Here is a 13,510-nt window from a genome sequence, read left to right on the forward strand (position 1 = left end):
AATCTCTCCATCTCTCAATCAGCTTTACACATCGTCTAACTATATCAAATTAAACCCCATTCTCTATGTACTGCTGTAACAGATGAAGAGGAGACTAAATTAGTGATGGAGGGAATGCCTTTACTAAAGAAAGATGAGTTTATCGTGTGGATGTTTGGAGATCAAGAGACTCTGATTGCTCAAATGACGATGGGATCCAGAAAGACTTTTCCTGATGGGAGATTCAGACACCGGCGGATCTCTGACCACAGCCATATCACCCTGCAGCCCAAGACTGGTTACTCACTGAAGCTAAGCAGGGCTGAGCTGGTCAGTACCTGGATGGGAGACTCCTGGGAAAACTAGGTTGCTGCTGGAAGAGGTGTTAATGAGGCCAGCAGGGGGCGCTCACCCTGTGGTCTGTGTGGGTCCTAACGCCCCAGTATAGCGACGGGGACACTATACTGGCAACAAGCACCGTCCATCTTTTGGATGGGACGTCAAACCGAGGTCTTGACTCTCTGTGATCATTATAAATCCCATGGTAAAGAGTAGGGGTGTAACCCCGGTGTCCTGGCCAGATTCCCTCCACTGGCCCTTGTCACCCAGGTGAAAAAGAAATATATTTAAATTGTGCTTTTTCAGACACACTTAATATATTTAAACTATACTATACTAAGTGCATATTAAATGTATTATTTTGAAATAACTTTAAGTATATTAAGTGTATTTCAAGATATGTTTAAGTTCGATTTTAATCTATTTGCAATATATTTAATATACTGAAATTGTGTTAAAATGGAACCACATTAAAGGGCTTTTCACACTTCACCTGGGTCATCCTAAACCCCGGATAAGTGGAATCCTGGGTTATCTGTAATACATGACACGCGTTTCCTGTTACTGACGTGACACGAGCCTCGCTACTCAGTTTCTGATTGGCTGTCTGTTGCCAAGCGTCCAGCAGCAACAAGCAAACACCGCTCCGTTTCACACCGAACAAACTTAGCACCGCAATGCGGGGTTTACACCACAGATGCTCCGGAGCAGGGTTTCATAACCCCGGGTAAAATGCGGTGCTAACACCGCTTTCAAATTACAGGTGTGAAACGTGTCTTTACCCGGGGTTAAAAGCGGTGTTTAGAACGACGATAACCCGGGGTTACCCAGGTGAAAAACAAGCACACTTCCATAATGTACTTAAAGTGCTCTATTTTCACGCACTAATTTTGTACTTAATATACTAAAAATGATCCTTTAGTACTTCTTAAGGTCAACTTAAGATCATCTAAGTGTACTCAACTGTGCTATTTTGAGACACCATGAATATGAACTAAAATGCACTTTTAACATACTATTTAAAAAATGTATTTAGCTACCATTTGTAGTACACTTGAGTGTACTAGTGTATGAAAGATGGGTTCAAGTGTACTACAAGTGGTAACTAAATATATTTTTTTAAATACAAAGATAGTATGTTAAAAGTGCATTTTAGTTCATATTCATGGTGTCTCAAAATAGCACAGTTGAGTACACTTAGATGACCTTATGTTGACCTTAAGAAGTACTAAATTATAATTTTTAGTATATTAAGTACAAAATTAGTGCGTGAAAATACAGCACTTTAAGTACATTATGGAAGTGTGCTTGTTTTTCACCTGGGAAGCCCTTTAGTGTATTTAGTGCAATTTAAGTGTATTTCTTAAAATACATTTAAATACTTCATGAACTACAGTTAGAGTATATGTGAAGCATCATTTTAATGTTCTTCAAGTACATTTCAATGTATTTCAGCTCATTAGAAATTCATTAGCATTACACTACTAGTATATTATAAAGCTGCTTTTTTCAGTATATACACACGTACACACTTTGATATCTAGAAAACTTTAATGTATTATATATTGTTGTGTACATTACAAATATTCATAAAGTACATAAAAAAAAGTACAGCAGCATATATACCTTAGTGAAAAAAAAACACTATTAAATGCATTAAAAATGCACTTGAAATACAAGTATGTTTATAGTATATTTGTATTACTACACTCAAGTACATTTTAAAACATTATACAAAAAACATTATAATAAATGAAAAAAAGACTAAAATGCTATGGCAGAGCTATCTTATCAATTTGTCGAACATTTCAGTTATACCTGTGTTAATGAAAAGTACAGAATTTTACATCAATGAATAAATAAAAATTACAATGCAATTTTCTGAAGAAAAAATAAATAAAAATGTACTGAAAAACAAAGTGCAGAAGTGAATAGATGTGTGTGCAAAGCTGAGCGTCGTCGCAGGTTCCGGAGACCTGGGCACAGCCGCAGCGACGAGCATCGTTGGTGGAGCCAGAGCACCCGACAGGGTTCCCACTCTTTCATGAACACCACATTCAAGCACTTTTTAAAGCACCATTTATTTTATATCAAGCACCTATCAAATTCACACGCCAGCATATGTAGAGTCATGAAAGACCTTACAGTACTTAACATTTCACTTACACTTAACATTTACATTAAAAATGTCAGAGTAATAATGTTTTGAATGTGTAGGTTTCATAAATTCAGACCGTTTTCAGCAGTCGTGTTCAAAGGAATTTAATGAAATCCGTTGAAGTCAATACTGGTAATATATTCTAAGCAGATATATTTATTTGAATACAGTTTCTAAAATATTGGATAAAATATGCATTAAACTGGTTTTTGCTGTAGTTCTTGTACAAGATTTAAATTTGAAAATTTCTCAATATTTAAATGAATAAAAAGTGGTTAAATGTTTTAATAACACGGTAAAACCTGTTAACATTAAAAATTTGCAGATTCTCTCAATAGAGACGTTACTCATTATTAAACTCAAGTCAAAATTATTTTATAAAATCACTTTTTATTGTAAATCCCATTTTTTCATCTTTGACCAAGAGCAGTGGTGCCCAAGCCTGTTCCTGGAGATCTACCTTCCTGCAGAGTTCGGCTCCAACCCTGATCAAACACAGCTTAAGCAGCTAATTAAGATCTTCAGGAGCACTTGATAATTACAGGCAGGTGTGCTGAAGCACATACAACGGTCCGGCGCAGGGTTCTAGGCTGCACATCAAGTTTTTTTCGCGCTACTCCATCTCCACCCCAATCATTAGTGCAGTTTCGTTCTGTCTTTGACAGCACAATTTTTGAAATAGCGCCATAAACAAAATTTATTTAAAATTTAATTCAAGCACTTTCAAGGACCTATGTTTGTGTTCAAGTACTTTCCAGGCCTTGAATCCATATGTCTGCAATTCAAGTGCTTTCAAGGACTTTCAAGAAGCGTGAGAACCCTGACCCGAGGACTGGAGTGATGCTTGTGTCCCGAGGACCACGGTGTACCCGACGGGAAAAAACACTACAGCCAAAGAGGTGTAGGCTTGGAGCGCAGCAGACGGCTTGCAAGTCTGTGGCAGGAGTAGAGTGACAACTGACCAAGCGGGAGCCGGTGGGACGAGGTCACTTCTTTGAGTACGACTGGCATGTTCTGCAACTAAGGGCTTGCAATTCAGACACTGTAGTATTTGAAGACTGCTTTATCACAGGATCTGTGAAAGGAAAAAATTATTTATATAAAATTAGCCAATAACAGTTTTGCATCCATGATGCATTATAATTTGCATTGATATTCATTAGAATTTAATTTACCTTTTGACAATATCCTCATCAAGCGTGACATATGATTGTCCATTCTTATCCTCTTGTCTGTCGTCACTGTACAGCACTCTCTGAGTTGCATTGAACATATGATTAGAAGCCCAACAACAGCACTTACAGTGAGCAGAGATCAAGTACAAACTCACTGATATTATTTGATAAATTATTTCAATAAAGTATGTATGATAATTGTGGTTTGTTGTAACCTAGGGTATCTCGCATGAATATGTCTGTTGTGGTAATGCTAACATACACTCTCTTCACCTCTGTTGCCACGATTAAAAAAATAGATAAAATTATGTTAGTCATACAAAAAAAAAAAAAAAAAAAATTAAATAACAGAATGAATGACTGAAAGAAAGCACAAATTATCCACCTGGAATGGACACATTGCTAACGTTTTTCTTCCAAGATTGACCGAATCACCCTCCATTAGGCCGGATTCAAAAATCTCTATAACAGAGGAGATACGATATTAAAATATACTTACTATTCCCGTCTCTGCAGATTTCAGTTTGTCTTCTATAGCAGCTGATCAGAAACACTACAAATGTTAATATTCCACACACACACACACACACACACACACACACACAAAACAAAAAAGCAAATGATGATTGCTGATTTGTTTTCTTTTTAAGAATGACAGTATGCTGAGTACAATGTATCTGGTCGGTAATATAGTCAAAAACCTTCCCAGCCTCAGCAGTTTCAGATGTACTGTATGCTCTCTTACAAGCAGCACTGAAAAAAAGGAAAGGCAGTTTTACTGAATTCACTTAAACAATACACTTACAGTCTACTTAATAAATTTATGTTTGAGATGCAAACATAATTTTATTGTGTAAAGTATACATGAAATTCAACACAGTCATCAAAACATGATATAATCACTTTGCAAGAAAACGTTCAAATTGATTCAGATATCCAACAAATGGTGTTCACGTAAAATGATTTTTTATGCTGTTTGATTTACTTAATTAAAATTAGCTCATGTGACACGATTACTTTACATTTTCTTCTCAACTTAATTCCATTGCTTACAATTAATGTAATTCAGTTTTGTGAAGTTCTCTTATCATTTACGCGGGAGCAACGTGAGCGAGAGCATCCGCGCATGCGCTTTGAAAACCAGGACCGTTGGTCTGGGAAAGGACACTTGAGAGGACTGACTGACTTGTTTCCAAAGCTCGTTAAAAGGTAAGAATTTCATTTTAAAAATCGTATGATAATTCTAAAAATGCAGTCATTGTCAGATTAAATGCAACAATAGTGTTTTAAGATAGCTCCACACGCTTTTAAATCATATCACGGCATATTTCGTCGAGTGTCATCGCAGAATTGTTTTTTGAGGTAACGTTAGGCCTATAAATATTACTCGTAGTTTACCAAACTGCAATTAAATCACTCACAAATGGATAATAAGTTTTCATCAGGCGATTAATAGGCTAATGCCTGTCAACATAGGCTAAAAAGTGTTAATTTCGCAGCGTTTAGAGTTAACTTAGATTTTCAGAATCAGTGATTATGAATATTTAACGGCATTTTGTGCTGAGGGTTGATAGGAAAGAATGCGTACGTATAACAAGAGGAAACCTACTTATTAATGCTTCAAAAGAGCAAGGTTTAATACCTTATGACAATGAATAATTATCCAAGTCTAACTATCGAGATGAAGATTAACCTTAAACGTTTTTGCACTTTAGGTGGAACGTAAATCGGTTAAAAAATGTTTTAAAAATGTCAACGTTGTTGTGCTTTGTATCCATAAAACCCGCTGCTTCCAAGTTCACTGATATGTGTTTTTAGGATCAGATTCGACAATCTGTGCTAAATGAGCTACCCTCTGACTTTAGGTTTGGATTTAGGTGGGGGAGGGGTTCGTTGTCGTTGTGGTATCACAGCAATGGACAAAAATGCTCAATGCTCCTTCATGTAGACAAGCGACAGACCGGAAGTCATTCATTTCCAATGGACAGTAGTGCGGGAGCTGCGTGGAGTTCCAATCATATGCGTACGCGGGAAATTCGGATTTGAGCTTCGGGTGCACTAAAATATTTGAACTTCTTCAGCTAGACCTTATGCGATGTATTCTATTAATAATTATGAGCGTTAGGTTAGAATTACAAATATTTTGTTCACTTTAACATTATTCTTTAAACACTATTTCTGTAAAATGGTGCTTTAGAATAATTATGGCAGAAATAATTATTCTATAATTATTAAATCACTATTTACGTTGATTAGCCCCTTAAAATCTACTATGTTTTTATTTTGGGGATCATGATTTGTGACGATGCATTCATACATTAATTATATTCATTAAAATTATTCATTTTACCATTGGTTAATATGCCTAGGTGACAGTTGCTGCACGACCAGTTTGCAAGTTCTGCGCGACTGCCACTAGTTGTAAGTCATTTACAAGTGATTAGTTAATGATGAACTAATCCTTTACAAAACATTCATAAGCGATTAGTAAGTGATAAGCGTTTTGTTAATTAATTTACAAGTAATTAGTTAATGATGAACTAATAATTTACAAAACATGACTATTGTTCACAAATGATTATTTACTAATATCCTAACGATTTACAAATCTGTCGTAAGTTATCTTAAAAAATAGCATCATGAAATAATCAAACAGATCCTTAGTAAATGTTTAATAGTCACTAGTTAAGTTACTCGTTAATATATTATTAATCACTTATAAATCATTGAAATGTCAACATTGTACTATTATCTCAATAAACATTTGTTAATCATGGAAAAAAATTATGATTAAACCATTAGTAAATGATCAGTATATAATTCATGTATGTTTCGTTAAAGTTGTAAGCTGGTCTGTTAAAAAGCACAAAAATGCAATTATGCTAAAACTATTTTTTTTTTAAAGAATAATAAATTATTTGCTGTCAAGTGAATAAAAAACTTAGATATAAATATTAACATATCACTTACTAATAATTTATGAACACATAATCATGATTTGTAAAAAATGTGTTAATCATTAACTAATCACTTATAAATGACTTACAACTGAAAGTTATTATAAAGTGTTATCTTATAATTAGCATTGTCTTTAATTTGGAAGAGTACAGTAAATTGTTACTTATGCCTGCACGATAAATCGCATACGATATTTAATGCACATCTTGTGAGTTAAGCCGGTTCTGTAATCAGCAGTAAATCTCCATCACTTGTGTGCTTTCAGATAGAACAGCATTTACTACACAGACGCGCGATTATGAATGTGGTTTTGCGCAGCTTGTCAGTGAACAACTGCTCTGTGTTGTAAATGCTGCTCCATGTGAAAGCACACAAGTGATGGAGATTTACCGCTGATTACAGAACCGGCTTTACTGACATGATGCCCATGAAATATCGCATGCGATTTATCATGCAACTACTTATAATAGTTAAAATCATAAATTGTTGTTGTCATTTATGACTAATTTCTGCTCTTTCTCTCTTTTCAGTGACATTTGCTGTACATGTGGAGTTTCAAAGCCTGTTCAGTTGTTGTTGTCTCTGTCAAGGCCCAAAATTTCAAATCTAAACTCCACCAGTGAGATGGACCACTTTTGAATGACTGCTGAGACTATAAATGATAAACCCCAGAACAATTCCAACAGCCTTCATGCAAGACACCACTGCAGAGCGCAAACTGTGATCTCATCATTGTTTAGACTGTTCCTCTATGTCAACATTATTTTTACATACATTTCAGTTATTAAAACATTAATTATATTGGTGCACTATGTTATGCATACAACAGTGGTTGTCTTTGTTTTTATGCTAGTCTCATTAAAACTAATATGTAGTTTAATTACATTTAATCATCAGAGAAGTTATTCATGCTAAGTTTTTGAAAGCAAAATGTTGTTTAGACATGTCATTTAAATGACACTTTGTTCAAACGATTAAATAAAGGCTTTACAGAAGATTTGTGTTATTGAAAATGAAATGAAACAACAAACCATTAAAATTTGTATTAAAATTTAATTTTAGTGAAGTCATCAAAATTATGTTAAGATAACTTAATTTAATTGCACCGAATTAACATGATCGAAGCATATATCTAAAATAAATTAATAATGTTAAGCTAACATAACTGAATTATGTTAGGATAACTTAAAAAGACTATGTACACATTACTTTTTGAAAACACATCTGATTAACACAAAAGTATTATAATGAAACCACATAAATGTGTAGGATACTGTGAATTCAAACTAAATGTGTGGAACCAATGTCCATAATTCAATTGAGTAAATCCAACAAATCTTTTTTTTCAGTGAGCCCTTCTTACAATTGGATCTTTGTTCTTATCTGAGAAATATGTATTAGAAAATAAAGGCGATAAGATTGTCAAGCTTGAACAAATATAAACACCTATCAACCAACACTACCACAGCTGGGTGATCGAGTAGCATCTGCCTGCAAAACCGGAGGCTAGGTTTCTAGGACCCTAGGTTTTTAGTGACAGCGCCACCTACCGAATTAGAGGACCAGCGAGCGAAGATGGATGACAGTCAGAGTGTGAGTATCAAATGTGAATACATTTTTATTTGTTTAACATTAAAAACAATTGTGGTGCATTTCATTGGAAAGTTAACATAGCCGAAGATATCGTGATTTGCTAAATAGTCTTGAATTCATAGCCGTCATATATTAGCCTCTAATGCTGTAAAATGAATTGTTAGCACATTAATTTAACGAAACTGTTGCATGATAAGCCTGTGTTGACTTATTGACAGCACAATAAACTGTAGCACGTTCGTTGTGAAAGCTTGTTAATTACTCATTGTTTTTCCATTTTAATTAAGTTAAAATAATCTTAATGTTTTAACTGTCACATGCTCACAGTCAGCCTGTTTAACGTTACCCCACAATACGTTATGAGTACGTCTCTTCATTTTGACATGGTTTTATAATGTTGTTTGAGACATATGACATTTTAATAGTCAGACATAACAGAGAGGCCATCATAATAATTGACTGTTAAAATACCACGTGTTAGATTGTCATTTACTGTGTACTGTACTCTATATGAAGTGCTTTCAAGGACACAGATCAGGGCAGGCAATAGTATGACAAAAGATTAATAAATAAATTTGTTGTTTGTTCAAGAACACAAATAAAAGTCGGGACAATGGTGGGCAGTTCTTCTTTCTTTAATTCTATACTGTGCAATAACTGAATCACGAACTCCATTAACACAGGTGTCTCTCTTTCTTTCTTTGATAATTAACTGGACAACCAAAATCTAACCCAGAGTGGCCAACAAACCCAGAATGGCCAACAGTGCTTATTCCTGAGTTTAGTCTGGGGTGTATTCAACACAATACACTACAAAATTGGTCAAGTATTGGAATTGTTTTACACAATGTGTAAACCCTTTTAAGCGTTAACAGTATTTCTGATTATGTTCTCCATTTACTGTTTCAGTGAAGTGGAAGAATTGAATAGGGTGATAGAGAAACAACTGAGAAAAGAGGTGAGAGCATCCAGGTGGTAGGTAGTGCTGCTGCATACATCACAACGTGTGCTTTAAATATTTAAAGTCATGTCAATAATATGTTATTTCTATTCAGATTTCTTGCATCTCTCTCTATTATTTTTTTTCTCAGTTCAGATGGGCTTTATTGACATGAATGTTTCAAGAACCTTTGTTCCCACAACATCAAAATAATTTTTTTTCCAAATCTTTGAACAGTATGCAGTAATACTTATGAACATTAATTAATTATTTTTGTATCGTATATGTGTGTGCGCTCTGTGGTAACTAAGATCTTTTAAATATGAAATTTAAAATTAGAGAGTAGAACATGTTCAACTAAATGTTCCTCATTTCATTCACTTTTCTCTCTTTCTCTCTCTTAGGAGTCAGTGAAGACGTCGTCCATGAAGTTCTTTCTATGTGGTTCACGTCATGAACAAATTTGTTTTTGTGTGTGTTCAAGTTCAACTGTTGTAATATATTATTTTATAAAATATACACAATCTTAAATCTACCCCAGAGTCATCCTTGACTATACCATGATTCCTTGTTTATTTTATTTGAGTTATAATATTATGCTACTTAGACCCAATGATTACTCAACATTCCTAGGAACCAGTTTAATTGCAATAAAGAAAGTAGTATTTGGGTGTAATAAAACTTTTAAAAAACTCTAAAATTCTAATGTAGTTAAAACTGGGTGGAAATACTGCCTTAGTTGCACTTTTTTCGGTCCTCCAAAACTAGGGTCCTGGAAATGCGTTCCTGGGACGGCGGTTCTCCGGCTCGGTAGGTGGCGCTGTCACAAAAAACTAGGGTCCTAGAAGTGCGGTCCTACAACTGCGGTCCTGAAAGTGCAGCCTCCGGTATTGCAGACTAATAATATTGGGGTGATCAGCTCAAGACAAGTAATCTTATATTCATAATCATGGTTTTTCAAAGATCATTAACCTCATTACAATGAAGCCAAATAGTTCAGGAAATCAGAAATAAATACACAACTTCATTTTGCAAATAAAAAATGTTAATGTTGTACATGTTATAAAGACTTTTTTTTTCCCTTTCTGCCAATGTCAAAAACACGACTGGTACAGACAAATAACGTAAATTAAATACAAATCTTACCTGAAGTCAGTCACAGTGAGGCCATACACGCTCGCAGAAGCTGGCAAAAATAAGAACATACCGCTATATTTTCCAATTAATTTCATAGTTCCCCCAAAACAATCCGAATTCTGTCATCACTCACCCTTAAAATGCTCCAAACCATGTAAGACTTTCGTTCATCTTTGAAACAAAAGCAGAGATATTTTAATGAAATATATATGTCCCTCCGATGAAAGACGATTCACCAAAGATGTGCACGTTTCAAAAAGTTAATCGCAAATTTTTTTAAAAACATCGCCAAAGTAATCCATATGAATTGCATGGTTTCCTCCAAGTGCTCTAAAGAGACACGATCGCTCTATATAATACTGTTTAAATTTAGACATATTCACATTCAAGGGATATTTGCACGCACATCATATTTGATTTGCGAAGCTCTCCGGTGCGAGCTCATTATCATACGAACCAATCAGAGCCGTTTAATGGCTCTGGAACCAATCAGGTTTAGTCAGTGTGTTGTTTGAATTTAAACACAAGTAAACGCAATATTTTTATTTTTTTTATTTTTTAAAGCATTTCAGATATGATGTTGAAATCCTTGTGGGAATTTCAGTAGTAGCTTATTACAATCAATGTATCATGTAATTGTCACAGTCATGGACTTTTGTTTGTGTTTTTCATTCCCCATGTGCTCTGTGTGACCTAAGCTGTGTCTGAAACCGCTCCCTATCCACTATATAGTGCACTATATCGGGTGTCAGCCATTTTGTAGTGCTGTCCGAATTCGGAGTGAACGACTTCATTCCCTACATTCGTTCACTACTTTTTACCCACAATGCATTCTGATTTCGAGTGTACAACCGATGTACACTTGCTGAAGCACTATTTCCCACAATCCAATGCGGAGAACCGACGAGCTGTTAGAGAGAGCGGGAGCGAGCGAGTTTGAATGAGAGATGCCGTTTAATTTACAAAAATGATTAATTTGGTGGATTTTTAAAAATGTTCGTTGGTAGCGTATTCATTCTGATGTCAAATTAACGGTCGCCTGAGTGTGCTCTATGGCCATCTTATTTGAGTGCAAAAATGCTGCTCGGGAGAGTTTCAAGATACTACAAACAATAAATACATACAATTATTAATGTGTGCTAATGTGAGTTTATTTTTGTTGACAATATTTTAATAGTATTTAATGATTATGACCATATTACAGAACAAATGAATAATTACCATCAATGAAACCACAAAGCTGATTACAATAGTCATTTTAAGTGTTATTGCTATTAATATTATTTTCTAAAATGAGGTACATGAAATATAAAAGTACATCGAAGATGTTTTTGCAACAGCCAAGTCTCACGCGCAGTGTACACGTCACCATCCGAATCCGTTCACTTCATTTCGTTCACTCCTTTCTAATATAGTTCACTCAACTGCCTTACACTATATAGGGATTAGTGAATGAGTGAACGAGTAAGCGATTTCGGACACAGCTCTAGTTTCTGCCAATGTCTGATTGTGTCATTATGTTCAGGTGTGTCTCGTCAATTAACCTCCATATATAAATTGTATTCAGTTCAGTGTTTCTTCGTCTGGTCTTATGTCTGTATTACCCAGGTGCGTGCGTGCGTGCGTGCGTGCGTGCTGGGTCCTTGCATTGGATTACCCATATGTGGATTATTAAATACTGTTTATAGTTATCTTCGTCGTATTAGTGTTTCTCTCCCGCACCACACCGTGACAGTAATGGACTACAGCCTAATCAACCAAAGTATAACGTTTTAAGTAAAACTGAACAACATATTTTAAGTATTGCAATGCTTAATAATAGTTGACAAACGTTTGTACATTGTAAACGATAAAAAAATGTTTTTTGTTTTTTTTCCCAAATATCGTACTTTTCCAAATATTAAAATTATAAATACATACATATTTAAAATATATTGCAGTAGGCCTACACATGGTTATAAAGTACATTAAAAACCCACTAAAAGTGTAATCATTCTGTTATGTTCTTACACAAAGTAGACATAAAATATACTTTAAGTAAGAGTAACATAAGTGTGTCTTCTGTAAATACACTAAAACATCACTAAAAGTATGCTTAAGTTTAGTATATTCCTAAGTGAAACTAAGAATATATTTATTAACAGTATTTCTACTATACTTTTTGGAAATACAGTAATAGTGTGCTTGTGTTTAGCATATTCCTTAAAAGTGTAATTAAGCATATATTTATTACCAACATATTTCTAGTATACTTTTAATGTATTTATAAAAAAGTATGCTTCTGTTTAACATATTTCTTAGAAGTATAACTAAGCATATATTTAATACAAAAGTACTTCTAGTATACTTTTTAGAAATATTAAAATGCAATTCAATATATGTTTAATGCACTTCAAATAAGCATGTTGGGAATACAAATGTATTATAAACATACTACTTGAATTTCAAGTATATTTTTAATACATTTAATACTACATCTTTTTCACCTGGGTAGAAACATTCAAAGTCATCAACTCGACGTCATCAAAGTGAAGTTTTAGGCCTAATTATCATGATTTGTTTACTATTATCGGGAGATATTCAACCGCACCACGCCAAACCAATGAATTTATTGGATTTTACGTCTCTCAGGTACGCACTCTGGGTCGTGGGACGTTGCTGTCTGGTTATATACAACAAACTAACCTCCCTCATCTTGGTTCGCCGGGTTTTGGTGGCTGTGTGTTGCCTGCGTGGAGAGGAGGTGGAGGCCCAGCGGCTGGACACTACCATCATCGTCACACCGGCCCAGTGGATTCCACGTCGGATCCAGCTATCCTTCAGGTACGCACTTTTGGTGGTGGAATGTTACTGTCTGGCTCTGCCACTAACCTCCCTCTCTGTGTTGAGTTGGCGTTCAACGGCGTGTCCATGTGGGGTTGTTGGCGTCCGAGGCAGGTCTGGGTTCCTGTGCGGCGAGCGTGAGTGACACGGACTTTCAGACGAGCTTGTGCATTACAAGACCTTTGGGGAATGAAGGGAATTCTGCTCCGATCGAGTCACCAAACAGTTCCATTTCTGTGAAATCTGGGTTAGGTACTTCACAAGTGTTTGCAAAGTCTATGCAAAATGTAAAAAGGAAAGTTGTAAATCAAGGTATTTTAAAAAAATAGGAAATGGGGGTTCTTTCAGACAGTAAATCAATCAAGAACAATTTGGGATCCTAAAGTCAAGTCAAAGGGTCTCTTAGGT

The sequence above is a fragment of the Onychostoma macrolepis genome, chromosome 15, assembly GCF_012432095.1.
Source record: "Onychostoma macrolepis isolate SWU-2019 chromosome 15, ASM1243209v1, whole genome shotgun sequence".
In the NCBI taxonomy this organism is placed as follows: Eukaryota; Metazoa; Chordata; class Actinopteri; order Cypriniformes; family Cyprinidae; genus Onychostoma; species Onychostoma macrolepis.